The 26574-nt window shown below is 38.2% G+C and overlaps 1 non-coding gene across 1 annotated transcript; it reads right to left on the minus strand.

The window, feature by feature from the left end:
• Positions 1-12261: 12261 nt before the first annotated feature.
• On the minus strand, positions 12262-12334 carry Trnak-cuu. The gene has a single exon. It is a non-coding gene; the product is annotated as a tRNA-Lys (tRNA).
• Positions 12335-26574: the final 14240 nt, after the last annotated feature.

Consider the following 26574-nt stretch of genomic DNA (forward strand, 5'->3'; position numbering starts at 1 on the left):
TACGCCACTGTTCGTGGGTGGTAATTTCAACTTCTATCTCCTCTAGATCCTCTTCATTTGCCTAGTCTGAAGCTCTAATGTAACGATTCTCTCGACACCTATTTTCCGTTTCCTTCGTTGCTTAAGCAATTCTGTTCCTGATGCCACAGTATCGGGACATATAATTATTATTAAATAATTTTTCTTAACAGTGATGATTTTGCATGAAAAGTCTTGCTTACTCCAGCTCCTAGGATGCATCAATTTCGATTTCTCGGGACCGAATTATTCCAACGGGAATGCTATTGTTGGATAGTATATTTGACTTTGGTACTTTGTTCATCACTTTGATTCATTGCGAAATCTCATTTCATCATTTTTATTTGTGAATACGTTATTTTTATTATATTTACATATGTTTTAGAGGTCATTCCTACTGCAATATATGCGACTCTATCTTGTAAGACTAGCTTTAACCAATTTCAGCCAATGTTTTACGAATTTTTCTTTAACCAATTGTACCTACATATTGTGAATGGGTAACTCACGCTTCAACTTTTCTTCTCAACTCAAGTTTTCTTATTATTAGTGCCATTATCATTATCATTATTTAAAAAAATACTGTTTCGTGACAATGCTGCAGTAGAACTAACTCCAGTCCGGGATCGCAAGATCTAGGAAGCCATATCCCGATTTCCCGAAACTGAATTATTCCAACGGGAATACCATCCTTCAGGTGGACTTTCTAGAGTTTCGGGGAGTATGGGGTATATTTTATGTGGTCACCTATGCGTCCATCGACGGGCGCATAGATAAGGGGGAATCCGTGGAAATGGGAAGCGAGTTTTGGAATATGAAATGAACAACCGCGCTCACCAGATCCCCACTCGCGATACATCCATTAGATGGCGCGATAGTCGAAACACGAATTTATTCGTCGATGTGGATATCGCGGCTGTTGGTCGAATGCCGAAGGGGGGGCTTAAAACGGGAGTCTTTTTTAGCAATTTAAATGCCCATACGGGAAACGAAACAGAAGAAGGGAGTTTTTGACCCTGCGTGGTTATAAATTAAAGAGAAAAATAAATACAACTTCTCCGCTTAGATATGTGAGAGGAGGATTCAAGCTTAAGCACTTTCTAACTAAAACCTTTTAAGGGGTACTGGAAGTACACTAAAACCTTTATAATAATACCATAGAGTAAGTATATACTTACTCTATGATAATACTAATATAAGACGGCTTCAATGCAGTCAAATATAAATTATATCACCTTAGAACTACGCCAAGTCTTTGAATGAACAACAAATACCAGGCTGCAGACAACATTTAGATATGAATATGTCATAATGTGATCTTCCATGGATACCTATTTTTTTAAGTGATTCATTATAATTCAAAAATTGATTTTTAGCATGTAAGTATTATATAAGGAGAGTAGTATCATACTGAGTAGGGCGTTTGGCTGCTGGCAGAATGGTCTACGGTTGAAATACCCGAAGTTGATGAAAAATGAAGTTTTGGTATATCATCAAGCAAATAGTCTCTGTTCAAGGTGGCCAATAGAAATAAACTTCCCCATCCCCTAGCCTGAATGTAAGTTATTCAATCTCCCGTCACTTAGTCTGGGGTGAGCTCTACCAGAGTCAGTGAAGGATCCACAATGGATCAACCTAAAGGTTAGTTGGTTCAAAGTGAGTGTCGACAGCTCACCCCGAACATAGGGTTGTGACATTAATTCATGATACATGTATATTCACGGGTATGGAGGTGTCATCCTTTAACATTAACGTTCTCGCACCCCGATTATTTTTATTTTACAGTTTTTAAGTTCTCAACCGGGATTTTAACCCCTGACTCGATTTATAAAACAGTACAAGACCGAGCTCCCCAGTGAAGTACAAGGAATGATATTTTCTGACTCTGAAATGTGGCCGTGTAACTAAGGTAAAATTTATTACAGGTACTTTAATAATTTAGGATGCAAAAATCAAAATTAACCTTGAAGGTACATATGATATTAAATATCAATGATAGTCGGCTTCACACTACAAAAACACTACAAAAACTAACCAACAGATCAAGGATACTCCAAATTATAAACGTCCTCTGGGCAACATTCAATATAAAACACCTTTGGTATGCATTATTAGAGGCATTAGAACTTCTTCGCCATTCGTATTACTACATACCAAGCTGATTTTTGTTCTAAAAGCACTTTCCATGGTTGTAAAAAATTTTCTAAGTAGTTACATTTTTGCAATTTTCAAACAAACGTGACATTCAGCCCTGAAGATGAGTGCCGAGACGGTACTTGAAACGTTGGCCGATATTAAAACATTAACCCGGTGGCAATCCCGAGAAAAGTTTACACACAAACGTGACATTCATGTTACGCAAACCATCCAATATAAAACTCATGTCTTAAAATTCAATACAAGCAATAAGAAATAACTTCGATGCTAATGAATTTTCAATGAAATTTTATTTTTTACCTCTTTTGTCCACATTACCTTTTAATGTTATCTCTTTCCGTCGTTCGATTGAACGAATATTTTTTTGTGTCTTTCCAATTTCTTGTCAATGCCTTGATATATCACCTATAAAGTTTGAAGTGAAAAATTTTCTATTGAACTGATTTGCCTATAACTTTTTTTGTAAATACATTCATCATTTTGACCTTGAACTTTTCGTATTGAAAGGCATAGTTTTCTATAAGAACGCCCAATTCAATATCTAAACTTAATGCGGCGAAAATTAATCGTTCTTTATCTCCTTTATAGTCTTCTATTAGACAGTAGTCGGCCATGAAAACTAGCCCTCATCGCATCTACATTAAAGATTGTTCTCTTTGTCAGCTGCTTGAAGTGAGAGGTGTAGATAGAAAGAATGCCCCACCCCAAGACTTCCGCTGATAAAAAAACGTTTCATCTCAAGACGAGAAATGAGTTAAAAATTCCATCTTCCATTTTTAATTAATTTTCGTAAAATATTATCTCACTCATTACAATGAGTAGTTCAATTAAATATGGCCCCTGAAATTATTTTTTTTAATATTTCTTTATTAAATCTCAGAGACGATGCCCTAAGAATAAAGAATCTTATCTATAGTCTCCTCGCATTATTTCTTTAGTATGTGTTATGTTCATGATAAATCTATTTCACAGGAAAGTTTTGGACTGTGCTAACTAAATTACATTTTTTTTAATAAGCGAACACGCCAAATTTTCTTGGATATCATGCCACGCTTCTCAGGACTTTAATTAAATTGAGACAACTTAATTAAATGGAAGATTTTAATTTAATTTTATGACTATCGAACAAAAGTGAGAGAAACTTGTTCCACGCTAGTTCCGCGAATGCCGTTAAGTTTCAAACTTCATCCCAAGTTACTCCTTTTAATAACCAAACTATTAACTTCAGTTAAAATAAATTGGAGGAAACCGTTGAATATCATCAAATACAACTATTTTGGCATTTAATTCTTTATGTAATTACAATCAGACTATAATTAGTCAGCTTAAAAATATGAGCCGGCCACTCAAATATCACGTAAAATTCTCCAATCTTCAAGACCATCTGCACAATTTCCTAGGCTGAAAAAATTCATATTTTTACACAATATTAACGTCTGTATAGTTCTTAACGCCCATCTGTAATAAATACGGAATAAGGTGATGTAAAACTCCGTATACACGCCATGGGAAAATATTTATCATATCCGGGAATCGAACCGTGGCATTCCGGGACACTACGCCGTTCAAAATCTTTAACGCTCATGTAATTAACTTATTTTTTTCGGGGCCTAGATTCGAATTGAACTTTTCCTATGGCAGTTACTTTAATTTTACCGGCACTCATGCCGTAAAGTTAAACTTATCAAAATTCTAATTAAATACAATACCGAGGGCAAAATATGGTTAGAAACATCATTTACTTAGTAGTTTCAAAATAATGGAGCGTCAATAGTACTGAAAAAATATTCTGCAAACTTTTCCACAAGATTAACACAGAAATAAATGCAATAATAGTCAATTTCTTCACTTGTACCAAGTTTTAGAATTCAGGTAAAAGTAACCATTCGACCATTACCTCACAGATTATGTTGCCAGGTTTATTTTTTATTTACACTGACATAAAATAACTTTGCAAATGCGAGGAAATACTAAGACTGTTTAGGTTTTACAGAAAAGTCAGCAACCTGGTTGCAAGACGACAAGAAATGAATTAGTTGCCAATAAAACGATCACAGTTCAATAAAAGATTTCCGTTGAAGTGGAGCAAAGAAAGAGATCGCACGTAACGGTCAAAGTGGTTCACTTGGACTTGCAGTCTCGCTAATTTTTTTCCCTCTAGCGTAATCAAACCGACGCGACGGATGTTCCAGGAGAGAGAGACACCTATCAGGATTCAATACTGGCCGACATTTTTATGATTCACGATACGACGACAAAAGGCGGAATAGGAAAGATGGGAGAAAGGTCGGGGGATAAGTCGTAGCCCGGAGAAAACGTGTCTAGGAATCACAAAGCGGTCAGTTCCACCGAGTTCACCTTTTAGAGCAGAGATCATAGTGTCACAATACTGAGAAGGGAGATGGAAAGCATCGGTTGTATGTAGGGATAGAAGAGGAATAGACGAAGGGAAGGCGAGAAATTCTATTGCACCCTGAGCTAGGAAGAGTAATCGGGTAGGGAATATATTCGGGGGATAATGTAAGGTAAAGTAAAAGAGATGGCTGGGGGAATTGAAGACAGGAGAACTGAGAAAACGTGTAGAGGAATCTCAAAGCGGTCAGTTCCACTACGTTCACCTTTCCGAGCAGAGATCATAGTGTCACAATGGTGAGAAGGGAGAATCTGTTCTGTCGAAGGATAGAGAATAAATAGATGGAGGGGAAGGCGAGAAATTCTATTGCACCCTGAGCTAGGAAGAGTGATAGGATGGAGGGGGGGTATTCCGGAGATAATATGGGGAATATAGAAGGGATAGATGGGGGAATTGAAGATTTTCAAGCGGGAGAAATATATGTTAGGCTGGAGGAACGGACGGATTTTTACGATGAAAATACGAAAAAAAAACTACGATGCAGCAGTTCCGTCGCGACCGAGTCCATTGTTAACACCTTATGGGTCCGCGATTTGCATATCGTGCCACTTGACCGGTCTTCGACAATGGACGCGGTCTTCCCTGTTCCCCCTTCCCATTCCTCATACCCAAGGGTCCAGTCACTTCTCGACAAAAACTCCACTTGCATCTGGAGCGATCGCGCACCCCAGTGGAGAAAGGGAAACGGACAAGGGGTTGGTACGTAAGGGGGGGACGAAGGGAGGAGTTGAGGATTCGTGGACGCGGTTCGACGCCTTTGACTGCATTAAGGCATAGAATTTGAGTTTTTCCCGGCGCATGCTCTTCAGGGATAGTTCTCGGGTTTTCCAGCGGGTGTAAATTTGGGTCACAGGTCCCAACGATTCGAAGACTAAGTCCGCCATCCTCTTCAGGGGGTTGAATGAACGAATGATTGAAAATTACTTTGAAAAAGTATTTACAGTTATTTAGTGGCCTTGGGTATGGTAGATTTTCGTGGGTTTCTGCTGTATCAAATATGTTTCCAATATAGTTAAGAAGCAACCAGATTTTTTCTCCCTGGGGATTTCTCCGAATCTAAGGGGGGCATGAAAGGGATAGAACGCCCCTTACTCCCCGAACGCTAGGAATTCAATAATTTTCGTGTCAGAGTAATCTTCCCTGTTGGAAATACAGTAACTAAATATTTAAATTTTATTTTTCCTCTAATTCATTTGAATTATAAATTATCATAAATGATAAATAATTCTTAATAATAATATAAATTACAAGTTCATTTGGATCATTAACGAATTATGACTTTTTCGTGTATTTCTTATTTATTATTACTTAATATGTGTATTCAACCCTAAGTAACTCCCGCCAAAGTGTAGTCCCAGCAACTCCATTGATCAATGCTATAAATGTTTCAATAACGTACACTTTACAAAAAAATATGGCTATGAATGTTGAAAAATGATGGCAAAAAAGGAGAGTAGTAGATTGTATTTCATGGTCGCGCTGTAATCCCCACCTCCACAACCCACAGGTCTAGTTTCGTCTCGACTTCAAAACTTTCGAAGCGCGAAGAAGAAATCGAGAATAGGCGTCGCGCGAAATAGGAGAAAGGACAGGAGTGGCAAAAAAACAAGTGAAGGGGAAGTGGGCGCAGGGGTGGATCTCGCCATGCCATGAAGATTAAGGGTGGAGACGAGGAGACGGCAGCTGCACTGTCGACGTCAGAAGGCGTGACGGGGAAATCTTCAAACCCACCCCGTCCAACTTTCTGCCCCCTTTAATCTGACATCATGCCGACTGTGCCGATTTGCTGCGCTCCCAAAATCGGATGAAGAACAACCGATAAAGAATAGGCCTTAGCGAACGAGAGGGGTTCAAAACCCTAAGAAATACATTTTACAATAAACTTTGCATCCTGCTACAGTATATTTTATAATTAACCAGCATAAATATAAATGCTATTATTATACTGACATGTAGTTTTTTTCATCTTGGCCACTATTTTTAACTCTTATTAGTGTTTTGGAGTCTTTAAGAATTAAATGAAAACTTTTGGCCAACGGTTCCATATGTTTTTACGCCTTCATTAGGGATTTAAAAAATTGTCTTGCATAATATTAAATGTAAAAAATATGAACATAATATTGTAACATATCAACTACAAAAAACTCCACAATTATATAAATCGCATGTCAAATCAAATTTTTGAATTTTCTAACAATGATAATAACGTGATTAGTTTGCCATAAGTATGATTAGTTAGTAAAATAAATTTATAGTTAACAAAATAAATATATTCATTGCAAAAAGCCCTGATGAAGTTATAAAATATACCGAAACGTTGGCCAAAAATTTGTGTATTTAATTATTAAAGACCTACACTTCAACGCTCAAATCAATGTCTGTTAATAATATAATTAAATTGTTAAAAGTAGGCCATTGGCCTGGTGGTAGCATGAACACACGCTTCAAACAATTGAAAACATCATAACAACCCTTTAAACTTACTTCTTTAACTGATTTTTTTAAATACGTAACTATTTCGGGAATGGCTCAAATATTGTTGTTGGTAGGTCTTTCCAGCCCCCTATGGTCCTGTTCAAGAAGGAGAACTACTTTACATTTGTCTTCTGTGATCGGCACTTTATCTTAAACTGGTGATATTTTTTCCCAAAAGTTTGGTTTTAAAATGTCCTTTACAATGTTCATCTCATGTTAACTTCGAAGTGAAGCCTGAAACTGCTGGTTACTCCGCACGGAAGTTCATGCATTGGATACACGGGAAATATATTAGGTCATATATTTCACATTCGCTACTCACATAAGTTACATCATCATTAGTCAACAATCTTAAGGTTGGTTTGACGCAGCTCACCATTCCTCTCTCCTACATGCTAACAATTGCATAGCGGCGTAATAGTTAAGTTACGTGCATGAAAAGTATACGTCATTGGCATGCATGTTTTACCATTACATTTTCCATGGACATATATGTTTCCTAATATATTTTCCATGTATATAAAATACGTTGTCCAAAGATTTTTGCAAATTTATGTAGATTACCTGGCCACCGTAAAATGATAACGCTGCTCTATGTGGTTATTTATCTTTAAAATTAAAGAAAAAGAATAATAAAATTTAGATCAAACATCCCTTTTGGCTGAGACGGAGGTTATAATAACACCCAAAACCTATGACTTTACCTCTGGTAATCCAGTACTTTGAGTTGGACGTAGTACTGAAAAGGGACGTGACAACTACGATCGTACCATCCTCCCTAGCCTTTCTCTCCGTAAGGGCTGCCTCCTCCCTCCCCACACTTCCCCTTCATCTCACAATCCAGCCTTTCATGCTCCACGAACTCATCCCCAAGCTGCTCTAACTCCCGGACTGCAAAAAATATAAGACATTCTGAAAGTTCGCTCCACATTCCTAGCGCTTCCATGTTCCCCATTCCCGCGCACATTACGTAACACTAGCGACGTTCCTAGGACAAGAAGTTATTGGAGACAACTCAGCTGGAATGAGGCTCATCTGCCGCATGGGCCGGAGAAAGGGGAGGGATTTGTGCGATGCAGGATGTGCGGATATGAAAGGTCACACAGGTATGATAATAATTCTCAAGGCACGAAACGCAATGCAAAGCTTTACATTTTACTTGTAGCTGAAATAGCATTGGTCATATGATCTTATAAATTACGGCCAAGTTCTAACGTTAGGAAGAATAAGTTAAAATTGACAAGCAGATAATAGTATTCATTTCAACAGAAAAAGAGAAATCAAGGAAGAATCTATCCAAGAATTGTATTTTAAAACGTTTTCATAAAAATAGCTAAGGTTATATCCTAATGATACTTCTCAAGGGGCAAAACGCACTGCATAGCACTACATTTTACTTTTAGTAGTGACAGCATTGTCCAGAATATTACATGAACAACTGTCAATATCCACTGATAAGAAGAATAAGTAAAAGCAGGTAACTATTCATTTCATCTGAAATAGTAAATTAAAAAAGAATTTCATTAAATAACATTTTTATAAGCTCGCTATGGTTATATCCGCATGATACTTCTCAAGGGGCAAAATGCACTGCATAACACAATATTTTACTTGCAGTAGTGACAGCATTGGTCAGAAGATTAAACCAACTACTTCCAGGGTCCAACGTTAAGAAGAATTAGTTAAAAGTAACAAGCAGTTAACAGTATTCATTTCATCAGAGATAAGAAATTAAAGAAGAATGGACTCAAGAATTTCATTTTGTAAGATTATTATAAACTCGTTTTGTTAGATATGATTGTATGCTTTCCCGGCGAATAATGTGGGTAAACACTTCTCGTGATCCCACCGGATTAAATTATCCATATCAGCCAGCGTTTCGAGCTGCGACTCGGGGCTCATACTCAGGGCTACTGAATGTCATTTTATTTGTTTATGGTTGCTAAGTGGAGCCAAAATAAAACTAATAAATAAATTTTAGCGTAAAAATGGAAACGTTAGCTTATATGGATAATTTAACCCGGTGGGAATCCCGAGAAGAGTTTACGCAAAACTTGCTTTGTTGTTTGCCATTTTTTCCGCTTTAAACCCCGCAACTCCATTTTAACCAATTTCCCGATTAGTTATCAAGCTGAGAATTTCAGGTTAACTAAGAATCAGAAGGCAATGCAATATTCCAACACTTTTACAGTGATTTTAACTGTACTTGTATTGTTATTGAAAATTTAAAATTGTATACGGAGTTAAGTTTTTAAAAATTGCCACCAATATCCGATGGCAGCGCTACAATCATTTAAAGGCACTAGAATGATAGAGAGTCATTAGAACAATTTCTTTTACATCAAAGTTCATTGAAAAATTGATTGAAGAATAATTTACTTGTATTCTTTTTAGTTAGTGATAAAAACGCTATGCATGCAGAAATGTTTAATTTTGTATTATTTAAGGTTTCGCCTTATTGAGAATATTTTAATTATCTGTTATTTGTGAATGGCTCGTTTATTATTGTTGTTTATGTTGTCCCCATCATAAAGGCCGCTATACACGGCGAATGATTTCATTCGCATGATCATTAAGCATGATCATTCACCGTGTATGACGGAACAATTCGCGAATGAACCTTCATGCGCATGATCATTCAGTGAAAATTATAGCACGTTCTATTTTGCTTGCATGATCCTGTGAATGATCACGTGATCATTCAGCATGATCATTCGCATGATCATTCACCGTGTATGGCGGCCTTTAGAGAGAGTAAAATAAAGCTGTGAGTAAAAGACGCAGTGCATTCTATTTTTATACTGTGTAATTCTAAGAATCCTCTTCAACTGAAAGGCGTTAAGTGACCAAGAGTTTCACCAAAGGCGTGAACCGTAACATTGGTTAAAATTATTTTGAAATTTTAACTATTCGAATTGAAATTAAAGGATGGCTGATGTATGATATTTTTTTTGTTGTACCTAACGTAGCCTCTTTTATTTCTATTCCATAACTTGTGGTTATATGAATGTAAATACCTGTATCTAATTCCGGTACTAAAATGATGCTACTTCCAGAAGTATAATTGCATTCGCTTGTTTTTAAGACCGGTATAAGCGACAGATACCCATTAATGATTGAATATCTACCGTTTATAAGGAGCATTGAAACACAGATTTCCCCTGAATTTCTCTTCTCTGTTATAGTTTTAATTTCATATTGAAACTAGGGAACGAGCCCTTTAATGATCGATATGGAAAAATGAAAAAGAGAAAACTTAGTTCCTTTAGGTCCTATTAGGAAAGAAGGAATAAAATTAGGACTATGATTGGGTACAAATATACCAGCTAGGATGACGCACGATATACATGTTTTTCAATTACATATATTTACGAACATATTTTATTAGACTCATGATGCGTGTACGTGGAACGGCGAGTTTTGAGCGCAAGAAGGTAGCAGATTGGAGTGCCACGAGGCGAGAGAATTCAGGTCTTAGTAGGATGGGGTGAGGCACATGAAACAAGCCATTCTGAGCCAGAGATTAAATTCTCTTCCAGCTGAGAGAATCGACGTCCTTATCCCTGCAGACAATGAAACGGTCGTCCGAGTGTGCAAAAGGGATCTACAGTTGCACGAATCACTCCCAAACGGCCTCGGTGTCTGTTTATATTAGGGGCTCTTCGCGGTAAGTTGGTATTCGCTGCGAAATCTCTGCACGAAGCATGCCAAAGCGCTCTGTGGATTTATCCATAGCGAATGGGAAGGTCGTATTCCTGCAGGGAAGAACTTCGTGTTCTATGAAGAAAGGTCTCATTTAATTCAGACTCACAACGAGGGTTGGAAATATTCAGCGCAAGAATGATAGAGGAGCCTTGAGAATAGCTGACTCACGAATATTACATTCACAGAGCAGCATTGTTATACAAACTTATTTTGTAGATGCTACTCCGTGACCAAAATATAGGATTCTGCAAACGGGCTATAAATGAGTTGTCACTCATCGCGCATTTAAATGTGCTTCCGAAAGTCAGCACTCGCGTCGCTAAAGGGCAGAGTGATCCAAACTTCATGGAGGAATTAGCTATAATTAGGGCTGTGAATAAAATGTATCTAACTCCATGATAAAAACACAAATGGTTACTTCCACATCTTACTAACGGCGTACCCCTTAAAATCCAAACTCGTCATATGCGTACCGGTTAAACTACATTTTTAAATCTGTAAAAAATAGCCCTACTTTGAATGTTCCTATGAATTTTAGAAAGAAAAATCGGAAATAATTATTTACTTGTTCAGAGATATCTCGTGGCACAACTTGGAACTCATACTTAAGAGTTGGAGTTTGACATTTCAATCGCGGCCGGATGTTCAGCTGTTGGCAAATTTTGATGAGTGCCGCCTGTATTTTTTCCCAACTACAGCACTGCTTCTACATTATTTAATTTAACACTCAACGACCGACCATGGTTACAACACTTTGTGTCATTTTCAAGGTCAGTGCCGCCGATTAATCGGTTTTCAAATTCATTCCTTGAAAATGATGTAAAGTGTTGAAATCATGGTCGGTCGTTGAGTGCTAAATAGTGTGGAAATTACCATTTGTTCTTTCATCATGGAGATAGCGAACTTCCACAGAATCAAGCCTGAAACGATTTCAAATGTATCTAAATTTCTTTTATGCATTGCCACACCGCCGAAAACAGAACTTTTTCGTCTTCTCATCGGGGTTTTATAACATTTATTAAATAAATGTGCTCGGACATCCACGATCTGGATAGGGTCTACCTACTCAGACAGGACCTTTGGTTTTACAGACGAGGACTTTACCCTCGCCACCGGAAAAAAAATTCCGGTCCAATTTGGTGGGGGTGGAGGTAGCCGGGAATAGTCCCGAAACTCTCAATGTAAACACACTAACAGCAGCAATGATACATAAGCAATAACACAGCCGAGTTAAATTGGAATAAAATCAATATCCGAAGTCTTGCTCATGAATATGTAGGTTGAGGGAGTCAGTAAAGGAAAGTGTTCTGCAGAAAGAAAGTCAAAGAAGTAAATCACTCCTTATACAGTTGGGGTATTGAACAATTAAGTACGAGCGATCATGAAGATCCATGTCCCGGATAGTGGCTAACTACCAAGGAGAATTTCGAACCCGCGACCTTTTGTTTGCCAGGCAAGGACTCAGCCGCCACTGAGGCCGATTTAAAAAATTTCGCCCAACGTGGGGCTCAAACCCATGACCCTGAGATTAAGAGTCTCATGCTCTACCGACTGAGCTAGCCGGGCACTTAGAATTCGCAATGATGTGATCTTTCAAATTCATAACTTTTCCATGTTATTATTCGAATAACAAATACAATATTGTATGTATTTATAATTAATAAATTGCATGGCACTCATTACCGCACTGCGGAAATTTTTGAAAACTGATTAAAGTGCGTCCAAAGTAGCAGTGTAAATCAACTTTCTATGGGACGGACTAGGGCTTCCTCTATGTAACCATTATCGGTGTTATCGTTATTATGTATTAAATATTCCGGGTATTACATGAAAAGTGAATTTTATTTCCCTCTATTCAGCGGTATTGTGATACTGAGGATATTAAAAAAACAAATGGATTCGAGGGAAAACGAACTTTTAGGCGAAGATCAGTTTGGTCTGATCGGGAGTGTAGCGCTTTAGTGATCGCTTAGGAAGGAGGACGAGAGAAGACTGGATGTGTTAATAATGTAGGTGAGGAGAAGAATGGAGAAGGTTAACTGGACGGAGAGGAGGCGCGACGAAGTACTGGACATGGTGGGTGAGGAAAGGTAGCTTTTATATGATATACGGAGGAGACAGAAGGTATGGATGGAATGAATCCTTAGCGGGCAGGGGATATTGAAAATGCTGTTACAGGAAAAAAACGTTGGGTAAACGAGGGAGAGGAAGGAAGAGAATAGTATGTTTAGATAAAATGTAAGGGAGAAGGGCTTATTATGTATTGAAGATAGAAGTCCATGAAGGGAGAGGAGACTGTCAAATACTTCTTAAATACCCCGTGTAAACCTACCTTAATCGGTAAAATGCTTTCATAAAATCCAATCATCTTAAAACTTTCAGGGCAAACAAACAAAAATCAACCTCTGATATTATCTCAAATTTAAAAATTTCAACTCTCATTTAATGAGATATATTATAACTGAAGTCTATTCCATTCGCTCTGAAATTTTAAGGCCATAGCTTACGTTTTCAACAAGTTTAACGACGCAAAAATGACAAAATACTGCCGGTTGGGCAGGTATGATGCGCCTTCCTAAAGCAATATATATAACCTGGTAATATATGCAGAGTACTACACAGAGTAATAATATACATTCGGTGCATTCCACACGATAATCTTTACGTGAACTTGATTTGAGAATCGCATAACATCAGCGTTTTCTCTTTTCCTCACGGCAATTCTATCGCGTGACCATGTGACTCATTTGGGAATGTTTACCAATAACTTCATACAGTCATCTACTCAATACGAAGTCAGCTATTTTTTCCAGCACATGGCTTACAGCTTCACTTCCAGATACCGATGCATAATAGGATAAGACAGAATGTAGGTATTTGACGGGCCTCCGCACCGCTTCTGAACCAAGGTACTATTTCCAGATATAGGTTGTGCTTGCCGTGTCTGCCCCTTAATTGAGTACAGCGCATAAGAACGGCGTGCCGTGCATTTCAATTACGGCAAACCTCCCCAAGTATGCAACGCAAAACAGACTTAGCAACGTGTAACTTCGGTTGAGGTAATGCGCCTTTGCTTACTCAACATTTCTTTAAATAATTGACTTGCGGAGTTCTGGTAGGGAATCAAAAAAATGACCTACTACTTGCACCATATTTACACGACACAGCTTGAAAGAAGCTCTTTAACGGATTATTCAGGATCAGAATTATTGTGAAATTTATTTACCGTTAATAACTGGTAACGAAAAATTCCTTAAATATATGGTAATATCCAGTGGCGCAGCGAGAGGGAAATTTTGGAGGATAAATTTTTTTTTCAAAAATATTTTAATGTGACAAATTTTGTAACTAATATGAGGGGGACGGATGACTCACAAACAAAGCATCAAACTATTCACACAGCCGTTAAACTCACAATTTTGAAATATTTATCTTAACATGTTTCTGGGGAGGGACCCCGCACCTCTCGCTTTCCTTGCCGGGTATTCCATATTCCCCAAACCCCCCAGTATTAGTTGCGCCTAAAACCCTCCCTAGCCTTAATTCCTAACTGTGCACATGGTCATATTCTTACGTCTCTTTCGTACACTCTCTAGTAATAAAACTTGTCATCTACATTCAATGGTCATTCTTGAGGGAGTATTTTTTTTCAAAAACACTTTGTAAAAGCTGTAAGCCATGTGCTTGAGAAAAAGCTGACTTCGTCTTGAACAAATGACGGTATGAAGTTTTTGCTAAGTTTGGTAAAGTCCACAATTTTTATCCTTAGGGTAAAAAAACATAAATATCATGTACAAAATACCAAGGAATACTAGTAAATATCCAGATTTTAGAGAAAACAGGTCATTACTTATAGATGTACACATACATTACCGATTAAAACTGTTTTTTCTTTAGCCACTTCATAATGAGTGCGATTGCACTCCATCAAGTGTATAATTAATAGCGAATTATTTTTCCACTAACGATCTGATTCTTTGCACAATATTCCACGCTGAGGTCTCCTGACGATTAGACAGGGGCAGGGGCAGTGACTTCACAAATTTTCGACTCAACTAGAAAATGAAAGAAACAGTTTTTCGACGCCTATTTCAGAAATATGAAGAAAATCGAGCAAAAAAACATCAAATCACACGCCTGAAATTTTTAGACTACTACGATATTCGAAGTCGTCGAATGCGATAAACAAACCTATTTTTTTCATCCTTAAGAATAAAATACATCAGGAAACTTACTTCGTACTCCTTCCATAGCCTCTTACAAGCTCCGTGTCCTACTTCCTGCCCAAACTTCGAGTCTTACCCAACCCTCCTCGCATTTCCAGACCACAACTCCTCTTCAAACTCACCCCAAAATCTTTTATATCCCTTATCTGACATCGGCAGCCACAGGGAGCAAACTGCAAAAGCCGATTGCACGCCCAACCTTGGGTTCGCTTGATGCCGCCGCGAGCTGGGGGCTTTCTTCAAACCTCATTCCATCCAAAGCTCAGCTTTTACCCCATCCACTATACTCTTAACTTCTTTCACTGGACTGCATGCCCTTCTCCGCGACTGGCTCTAATCTTTTTTTCTCCGTTTCGGACGATAAGGAGACTCCTTTCCGGTCAAATCAGTAAGGATTCCGGTGTCCAGGACGACCTCCTTCCCATCCCCTTTTGACACGTTGGGATTTTGGGTCCGATCCTGACCGGTTTCAGTCCATTTTTTTCTTTATTCCCCATCGCCCCATCCCCTAAAGGACATTTCCAACTACAAACGGATCCATCTGCTCGGAAAGGGACGTCATGTTCCCTCATGGCACGGTATGAGGCACGTATATTCCCATCACAAATATTATATTAGGGTATTCTCAATACCACCGCAAGAATAGGGTAGTTTTCTTCATCAAAGAAAACGAAAGGCATTGATTCGTTACCCACCATTTGTGTATTCATATTATACAAATTATTTGGTTTTAGAAATCCCAATTTAGACGAATGTTAATGATGAATTTTAGCCTCATTTGAAAAAGGCCAGATTAACGCCCATGCGATGCCACTCCACGTGACGTCACAGGGACCTAGTTTATATACGAGTAGATAGGAGTTTTACATCGTCTGAGATTAACAATGCATGCATAAGGCACTGACTTCAGGCAAACATCTCTTAATATCACCTATTAAAACAGCCTAAGGTTGGAAAGTTTTCTTCGTTTGATAGGGTATTAATAATCCTTATTTAAGCCAAGCGCTACCTGCTAGCAGGGTACTCTGCTACTTGCTAGCAGCCTGCATCGTATCGGCGCTCATAACCTCGCTCCAACGTGGCCTCACACGGCGGCAGCGAGAACCACCTTTCACTTAATCGCGGAAAATAGATATCGTCATTTAAAAATCTAAAAGTGTGAAATTCGTACTCCAGGAGGAATAATCTTTCGATTTAGGCAGTAAAAAATATTAGGAAACCACCCATTTATTTTCGCTCCGCGTGCATTAAAATCGGATTTCAAAATCGCCATTCGCGGCGCTATCAGTGAACAATATTCAGTTCTCTGGCTTGACGATAATATACGACATAGTTATCTACAATTCTATAAGGGATTAGTGTAGAGACCAGCCATCCAGGTGACTCAGCCAATGAGCAATTTGCAGAGTCCTCTAGATGGCAGTTCTCTACATTATACAGTGTATTATCGGTAATCCAGAGGACTCTGGTAACTTCCATATTATGATATATTGTAGATCATACATTACACGAGGAAATACACGGCATTAACATGCAGATGAGCCTATATATCATATGAATCACATATTTGATGCACGCGAGGCAGTTGTCAACTTAAAAAAGCCACTTCCACTTTGGTTAATGGTCAGGGGTGGATCCAGGGTTTCTTTCTCGGGGTGCACAAGCAAGGTCGTATCCAGGATTTTGTTCTGGGGGGCACAAGGATACACCGTAATACAAAACGAACGCCTTGAGAACGGGACCGTATTAGAAATCTTGCATATTTTTTAAGGGTCTGGGGGGGCACATGCCCCCATCCCCTCCCCCCACCTAGATCCGTCTAAGTTGTATGGTTGTTCGTGTACGTTTCATTGTTGACTTTGTTGAATACCCCGATTTGAAATGGCCTATGAGAGCTGTATTCGGAGGTTTGGGAACAAAATAAAAATAAATAAAATAAGTTAATGGTGATAGTCGCACTGAACGAGATACAGTTGCCAAGTGGCGTCGCCGAATGAAATGCGCGCGAAACGACAACAGATATAACGCTTAACAACCATGTTCTTGGGCCTCTTTCAATGGGATCCTCTTGATTCTAATCATGAGGAAGGGACACTATGAGGAAGCTTCCCATGCTTCCCATTGAAGCTTGATTTATGCTCTCAAAACGATTGCTCTCTTCGCTCGGTTTTCAATAATTTCCGCCGCGCGGCGATGGCCGCAGAGTGAGCTATGGTAATCGGAGGAGGCGACCGACAGGTGAGGACATTTACGCCATGAGGGAAAGGTATAGAAGAAAAGGCGGAGAGAAACCCGGCGTTATCATTAGCGCCGAAAAACATTAACGCCGCCATTAACGAAAAGCGCCAAGGGGACCACGGCTTAACGACCCATCCGACGGACGGAATGTTGAACTTAAATTGTTCTCTAAACAACACTCAAACAGAGTTTGGGCAATCTCTGCAAATTCTCTGCCACCGCCGGGATTTGAACCCTAGTCCACGGGATGGGAAGTCTACCCTCTAACCACCACACCAACCCGATCCCCGTGCAGAGCGATATATTCCCTATGTTTTGGGGATAAAGTATTTGGACTCATCACTGAAGAGTTACGAATTCGATAGATATTATCAGCTCGAATGTAAATTACGGTTAACAGCCTTTACTATCTTTTATTTTCCGGTGAAATTGTGAAATTCGGATCGCTCCAACGTAAGCGACGCCAGTGGCGTATTTGTTAAAGTCGTTTAAATACGTAGTGGGTGATAATACATTTAGTGACCGACAGGAGAATCCTCTGTTGCAATATTTGTGATTAGGTTAATGAGGGCTGTTAGCCGGAATATATATTCGTGGTGATAAGAATCGTTCGAATACAAAACTATCCAATACCATTAAGCGCTGAAGCAAGGAGTAAAGAGAAAGAGGAGGAAAATATTGAGAATGAATTTAAGATATGCGTTTATCACCGCGCTGACGATATTTGCGACTAAAAACCGATTCAAAAGCGCACTAAGTGTCAGCTAGGCCTGTACGCCATCTCTCCATGCCACCGACGTTGGGCCTTATCATCTACGTGATTGCCGTCGCCGGCGCGACGTCATCATAAAACTGTAGTTTATCCAGAATCGTCGCATTATAATAAGTTTTCCTCGTTATTTCTTACTAAAGAGATATTATAAAAGCAAGCTTTTCCATATCGTGATCATGAAAATTGTAAAATAATGGAAATTCCACTGCTTTTGCGATAGAGTTTTGGTAAAACGCTTCGATATGCAATCAAAAATATTTTATTATCAGCGTCAAAAACTTCAAAATAGCGCCTTCTTTGTAATCATACCCCAAATGAACTCAAATTGACCTATGCTACTCTCTAGCGCATTTTTCACGTTTTAGCTTACCTTAAAGCCCCTAGGTCGAAGCACTTGCCGATATTTCCTAGTGTTCTTAGGTACACCACACCCCCCTATATATCTACTACACAGTGGCGAGGAAAATAGGAATGGTCCGAAGTTATCTTTTACTGGTATGCCCAAAAGCGATTCCTCCCTTGACGTTTCGGCAGCAAGCGATCCACTCCGTGGAAATTTATGCCTCAAGTTTTCCTCGCGCAGATGCTCGTATAGATTTCCGGGTTGGGCGGACGGTATTATTCAACTCCGCGCGAGAGACCTCATAAATGTTTTATGAGACGCGTCTGAGTTGGGATTCCTCCCGTTTCCAGATATCGCTCGCCCATGTATGTAACTCGCCGAGCAGCTTCCTTCCCCATCGACAATGGCTGTGCACATGCGGAATTAAATCCACGTTCCAAGCAATCTAAATTCTCTAGGATGTCATTCTTCGGAGGCGAAAGAAGAACACTTTTTTTATCCACATTAACTCACACGTGGAGTCGCTAGGGATAAAAATTGTCTTCTATACTCATATTCCGACTGAGTCATGATAAAATATTTTTTTAAGCAGTCATAACAACTTCCCGGAGAAGCAATAAGAAAAGTTGGAAAACTACTTCTTGGGAAAGAGAAAAATATGATGCCATGTATTCTTGCGTATGAAAGAGAATTTCAAGGAGTCATATTACGCCTTAGGGCACAATAAAAGAGCGATGAAGTTGAAAAGTACGAAATGAATAAAATTCCACTGAGCTCTTAAGAACTTTAAATATTTGAAATTGCCCATACCCATTGGAATATGGAATAATATTCCTATCACAAGGATTTGAGTTGCAAAATTTAATATCGAACTAATCAGTATTATAGCAGTTCCAATACATATACGGGCCAAAACAGATGGAATACGAAATTAAGCCTGGAAAAAATGAACCCTATTTTACACGACCTTGTTTTCAGGGATTAAAGCTGCTAGCATTAAATTACAGATGAAAAAATATGAGCTAATGCATTAATTCTTGTAAATAAAAATAAAATGTATAAAAAATATTTTAAGGAAATCCAATATGCCAGAATTATAGGTGAATTGTTTACCCTATTTCGCTAAAATTTGGATTCCCTTGGATAAAAATATTTTTCATATAGTCGCACACTATTTCATGTGATGAATATTTATTTGTAGTAGTTTGATAACTTTGATTACCAAAGAAAAAATTCAAACTTAAATTTTTTCTCAAACAGAACATTTTAACTTCAAAAAAGCACAGAAAATTTTCATTTTTTTAAATTTATAGTGTATTTAACCAGCGTAACGTGAGTATCAAGTAGCTTTTAAATGTATTAGGGTAGAGGAAAACGAGCAATTACATTATGTTTCGTACCTAGCAATCGTGGTCCACAACTGAAATTTTCCACAAGTTCAAAATTATATTTTTGTATCCAACAAGAGAGTACATGCCATGTACATGCCATGAGTTTGAAGGCATTGTATAGGAATTTATAAAAAGTAAGAATGTACAAAATATTTTTAGAAAAAAACGTCGTGGCAGAAGCATATGATTATCAGAGCGGAATGTATTCGAACGATCAGGGGGTTTCGATACCAACGTTTCCCATGTTCCCGGCTTGTCGTTGCCCTCATCTCCCCCGATTCAGCTGTCGATAGCAAACGGTATAAAATAACGAGAATACCGTGAGGCTATCTATAACAGTGTAGATGGAATCACCCGGGTCTGACGACGTCTGACCCAAATCCAAAATATAATCCAGCGATAGAGAAGAAGATAACTTTTCCTCGTTCGAAAAATGGTTAAGCTCTAGGATGTAAGAATAGCCCGGTCAAAATAGACATTGACCCTTGCATAAATTGCCATCAAGCTGAAAATTTCCAGAACCGTTAGGAATACCACTCTAATGAAATCCTGAAAAGTCCCCATCGATCCCGTGTGTGCAAAAATTTTTATCCAAGGTCAAAGGTCACAAAAATGGGTTTTTTGGATTTTTCGGCCAAACGTTTAGTTTTACGATAAAAATTGCTCAGTTTCAAAATGTAGAGCAGTTAATTTTCTACAAAATTGTCATACACTTTTTTCTCTAGGATTTATCGTTTCTGAGATAGAGCCATTCGAAATTACCCGTAACTGTATTCTCAGTAATATGCATAACTATATTATTGCGTTGTCTGAACATTATTGGACACGTAAAACGCGTATTGCTCAAATGGCTCTGTCTCAGAAATGATAAATCTTAGAGAAAAAGTATAATGACAATTTTGTAGAAAATTAACTGCTCTACAATTTTGTACTGAGCAATTTTTATCGTAAAACTAACCGTTTGGCCGAAAAATCCAAAAAACCCATTTTTGTGACAATTGACCTTGAATAAAAATTTTTGCACACAAGGGATCTATGGGGACTTTCAGGATTTCATTAGAGTGGTATTCCTAACGGTTCTGGAAATTTTCAGCTTGTTGGCAATTTATGCAAGGGTACCCCCTTTTTTTGGGCTAATTTGACCGGGCTAGAATGGATTACGCTCTGTTTACTCCCACGGTAACAAGTCAAACGTATCAAAATATACGAGATCAATATTATGCGAATGAAGAGACAGTTTTCCCAGAATGTATGCGATAACTCTACAATGTCACCGGCTCATGAAAAGTGGATGGCAACTTTCGCCTTTATTGCAATTAACTTAAGAGAGAAAAATCTACCGAATTCTTATAATTAATCGCTATTTCTCGAAAGAGTGAATGAACCTGTTCTTTTTGAAGTGACGCTTGACTTATATCCCTAGGGAAATGAAAGCAATCCATTTTTCCTTATCAAAATTAATGGCTCAAGGAATTCTCAAGGAATTTACATTTAATTTTCCTTTTTTGTTGGATTTGAAAAAAAATTGTTATTGCTGAACTTGTCGAAAATTTAAGTTGTAAAATTTCAGTTAAGGCAACTTAGACAAATCCGGGAAGTAAACAATAAATGGATGATCATCCCTCATTCCTTGTATTCTTTGGCTTGATGCAAGAAGCTTGAAGTTTGCCAGCCTCGCTAGCGGCGGGGCAAATTCCTCGCCTATCAAACAAGAGGTCGCGGGTTCGAGTTCCTCCTGGGTGGGTTGCCCTCATCCAGGGTATGGATGTTCGTGTACTTTTGTTTGTTAACTTGTTGATATACCCCGTTGAAAAAGACCAATACGCGATGTTTTCGGTGGTATGGGAATAAATAAATATAAATAAATAGTGGCTTCGGCAATTCATCTGCGTTGTTAATAAATATACTAATTGGAGGGGAGGTAAATATGAGTTACACAACCTGCTGCATGTATTGCCTTGCTAGGAAAATGATCTGTTTAGCTGTTCTTTAAATGAGTTGGGATTTTAAGACTGAGTGAATCAATCCATTCTTTTTGTAGTTGCGCTTGCCTTGCAACTCCAGAAATGAAAGCAATCCATTTTCCCTTACTGTATGTGCAACAAACCTTGGGCACATAGGCGTACCCAGTGAGGGTCAGGAGGGGGCAGCTGCCCCCCTTAGAAGTAAAAATCGATTATGTCTTTAAGGAAAATAATATTTTTTCAAGAAAATAATTTTAAAAACCAATAAAGAGCTGTTACAGTTTCCTTGAAATGTTGATTTCATTCCCCTTTTCCATGCTTAAATCTTACCTGCAACTTGAAAAACCATGGCTTGCCCCCCCCCCCCCTAGTTTTGATCATGGGTACGCCCTTGCTGGGACACTATAGAATTTGCACTGCGAACACTGGCGGGAAGGGGAGAGAAATTTTCAGACGAGAACATTATTGAGTCCCGTGACTTGAAAAGGGAGATATATGGTCTCAGCGTAGAAACGTATACGGATGTTTTTCTTTCCGCGCTGCAAGCCCTTGTCCTCATCGCGTTATGATTATTACGGAGAGGCGTTCTCTTTGAAGTCTGGTGCGAGACTTCGACGAAATGCTCGCGGATCTCTCTCTAAATTCACCCCTCAGCGTAATAGCCCGTCGGCTCCGACACGTTCTTTTCTTCCCCCTCCTCCCATTAAACGACACTCTAATGCATCCTTAAAATATTTCCCAGACTTATAAAATCCCGCCGCCTTCGCCTTGAGGGCTTAGTATGAAATAGAAGGGAGTGGAATGGAATTTATTAATTTATTCTCATACCACCAAAAACAGCAAATTTGGCCTCTTACATAGGGGTGTTAAATAAATATAGCAATTAGGCATGCACCAACATCCATGACCTGTATAGGGGCGAACTACCCAGGCGAAACTCGACCTATTGTTTACCAGGCGGGGGCATTTCTGGGGCCGGCAATAAATTTGGCGAAAAAAATAATCACTACTGCTTAGCAACCGTCGAAATGGACTCGTACTACAAGTATTCTCGTTTAGATACTTAGATTTATTCCATAATCTCACTGAAAATTTTTCCTTTATTTCATAAGGCTGCACCGAAGTTCTTGGAAGAAAAATGACGAATTACGGAATCAAAGGAAATCAAAAATGAACTAAATTATTGAAAACATTTTGTTGAAACCTCACAATTAGTGAACTGAGCCAAAAAGACTTTTCTTGGAGTAGTACCGAAAGAGTTGTCTAAGCTGACAAAGTTTGAGAGACTTGCATTCCTTCAATTCTTTGAACCCTCTTCAATTTTCGGCGGAAAAATACCGAAGTTTTTAAAGAAATGAAATCAAAGGTAGCAAAAGTATCGAAGACATATAATAAATCCATCAGAAAACTGAAATATTTCAAGGAGAATGGTTTATGGGTTCTTAAAATAATTAGAAATTTTAAGCACCGGTATTCTTTGATCAGTCGTTCATTTTTGGCGGCGAAATATCGTAGTTACAACCAGTGGTTAAATCGATCATAAATTTCTCTAAGGAAAAGCAAGGGAAGAAACCTTGGGCCTGAGCTCTCTCGGAGCCTGAGAAACCTCGGATTGAGAGCTCTTGCAGGAAAATAACCATAGCTTCGGTAAAGGAGTTATGAAAGCGAGTTTTCTTGGAAAACGTGCTTTTTTAAACTCGAGTCGCTTTACTTCGTTTCTTCCCCCAGGTCCGAGGACACGAAATCTTATTTGCCTCTATTAAGATGCCTCCCTCGAGATCCCATTCCCATCCAAAATTCTCCATTTCCACTCTTGAAGCCCCTAGACACTTCCCTCTTGATATACACGCAGTTAAGCACAGTATCTACTATTTCTACAAGGTATTTTAACCGGAAATTAGAATTCATAGCAAGAATTCTCGATAAATGCAAAAAAAGAGGTGGAGAATAAGTTTTACCTTCGAACATTTATTGATTACTGAATACATTGGTGTGTTTCTCGACATAAAATAGTGATTTTATATTATTATTTCAGTATTTTATAAGTAATTTATTGGTTTAATATCTCATAATAATAATAATAGCAATAATAATAATGATGATAACAATAATCTGTTTAATAGGCATATTAAACATAGCCGTGCAAGGAATAAAAGGTTAATTAAGAGGAAAAATTTCCCTTAAAAGGAGAACGACAAACCGGTGATCATGTTAGTTCTCAGTTTTTTCATGGAAGTACAGAGAACAAAGTATAGAGAGAATATTTGTAATGTGTAGTAACAATTTTCAGAAAAACTCTACACATTTTTTTGTGAATTAAATAGGTAATCTAAATTTCAGTGTGTCTCACATACACCGGTTCACAAAATTAGAGAGGCCTACAAGAGAAAGAAAAAAATAAATAGACTACAAAACGAGAAGATTTATTTTTCGTTCTTTTCTTGGCCTATATAGAGTAGTAAAAAGTCAAGCAGTACATTTGAACAATCTCTAGGGTAATCGAAGACGTTTTCTTTTCCCTTTTTTTAAATCGAATTACGTTGTTACCACTATGAATTTCCTTTCAGTCTAAACTAACGATTTGTTTACTCCTCACTCCATCCCACAACAGGAATAGATCTTAAATACTACCATACCAACACCTACACATTATATTCGGCTATGTCCATGAAAGTAGCAAGAATTCAAAAGGACGGTCGAGAAGGAAAAATAAACGAGGAATTTTTTCTAACGGGCAAAATGAATATTAGAGACGATTATCCGAGGCATTAATTTACTAGATTAAATGACAATATCAGTTATTAGTTTCAAGTTTCATATGTTTAACCCTAAATATAATTAGTTTCCTCTAATTATAGCCATTTTTTGGAGGTACTCTTGACTGCAATCAAAAGGTCTCTTCTCAGGTGCCAATTACCATATCGCCTTAAAACTAATGTCGGTATTTTAGGAAAACTGGAGGGCGGTTCTTCCGGCACGAAACGGGAAACATATATTTGAAGAAAATGGCTGGTTGTGATACCCTAAAAGTGATTAGAGCTTTATAATGTTCTGTCCTCCAAAATAATGACGCATTTATCACCGCAGAACTTGCTTGTATACGTTCACTTTTACGGCTTCCCCTTTTTCATCCTTATTTCTAAGAAGTTCTGTTCCAATTTTTCAATCAAGATACATACGGTTAAAGTACGCCAAAAGTCTCTTTATTTATATCGTGACTGAAGTCATTAAACTTGCTTCACTTAGACATGAAAGCGTTTTCATCAGTTTCATTTTCAACTTCAGCAAAAAAAAGACCCAAGCGTCTACTGAGAAAATTTCTCTGTGAACCTTAAAAAAAATCATTAGTTACGGGGAAGTAAGTTAAAAAGTTTATATAAATGAATTCATTTGACAAAAATAACGCCTAGTGTCGCATTTAGATCCTCATTTCGGGTGGGCGTGCCCTCTCAATTTCCTTCATTAAAAACCACGATGTTTTATATTTTAATTCGCAAGAAAAAAATTTTATAAGCAGTATCACTAAATGGCCCTAGGAAAATTCTCTCGCGCATAATTTATTAAACTAATCCATACTGCTGTACTCACTTTTATGAAATTCAATTCTATATTATTTTCTTTACCTCTGGATAGTCCTCGCTACCCGTTACATACGTCCCTAATAACAGCCAAAGACACACAAGAGGTGTGCATGGAATATTAAGCTTGGCAATACTCTATAATTCATCAAAATTGGAAAACTCTGGAGAGGAAATAATATTTGATGAAAAAAAGTATGATTTATAAATTAAAATATTAGCACTTCGTTAAAGGTTTACACTAAAAAATGAGAAGAAGCACAAGCACAGAAGAAACGTAATTTTTGCCGTGTTAATACTTTAGGGAAAAAATAGTGATGATTTCAGGGAAATAAAATATATTGTTCATCCTTTGTTTCATATCATAATATTGCACTCTGGCTTCAACTACGGGTCGCACGTATAATTTCAAAGATACCAAAGAAAATAAGAGTAAAATTGAAATTAATGGATATTTAGGACCTAGTCTGACGTGGAGTGTAGCGCTTTACGGTATGGAAACATGGACACTTAGGAAGGAGGACGAGAGAGAACTGGAGGCGTTCGAGATGTGGGCCTGGAGAAGAATGGAAAAGGTGATGTTGATAGAGAGAAGGAGGAACGACGAGGTGCTGGACATGGTGGGTGTGGAGAGGCAGCTTCTAGATGATATACAGACGAGACAGAAATTATGGATGAAGCGAGTGCCTAGCGGGGACGGTGTACTGAAAATGGAGCTCGAGGGTAAAATTTTAGACAAACGAGGAAGGAGAAGGAAGAGAATAGGATTTTTAGTTAGAATGAATGGGAGGAAGCCTTATTACGAATTGAAGAGAGCAGTGCATGAAGGAAGGGGAGGCTGCCAGAATGCTTCTTAAATACTCCCCGGAAACTTGGCTTAATCGGTGGAATACTTTTATAATAACAATAAGTCTATTGACGAACGTACAATTTCCCAATCCCCTCTTTTTATTCCTTCCACGTAAATCCCACAAAAACATTACTTTACAGGTTATATGGATGAGAAGTCTTTGGTAGTCTACAAGCGAGCATTGTTCCGTATCGGCCGTCATGAAGGATAATTAAGAGCCGCTTTCGATTTGGTTTCGATAATACGCCATGCAAACCTACCTTAATCGGTAGAATACTTTGAAAAATACTCTATTTAACATGTTATAGGTTCCAATATTATATATATCCCTAATTTTAAAATGAAGTTCCCAGTTTTTAATATAATGGAATAAACACCAGGTATCGACAGGGAAAGAGTTCCGCCATACGTGACACGAATTCGCGAGTACGTAAAATAAAAAAA

This window comes from Ischnura elegans, chromosome 11 (genome assembly GCF_921293095.1).
Source record: "Ischnura elegans chromosome 11, ioIscEleg1.1, whole genome shotgun sequence".
Classification (NCBI taxonomy): Eukaryota; Metazoa; Arthropoda; class Insecta; order Odonata; family Coenagrionidae; genus Ischnura; species Ischnura elegans.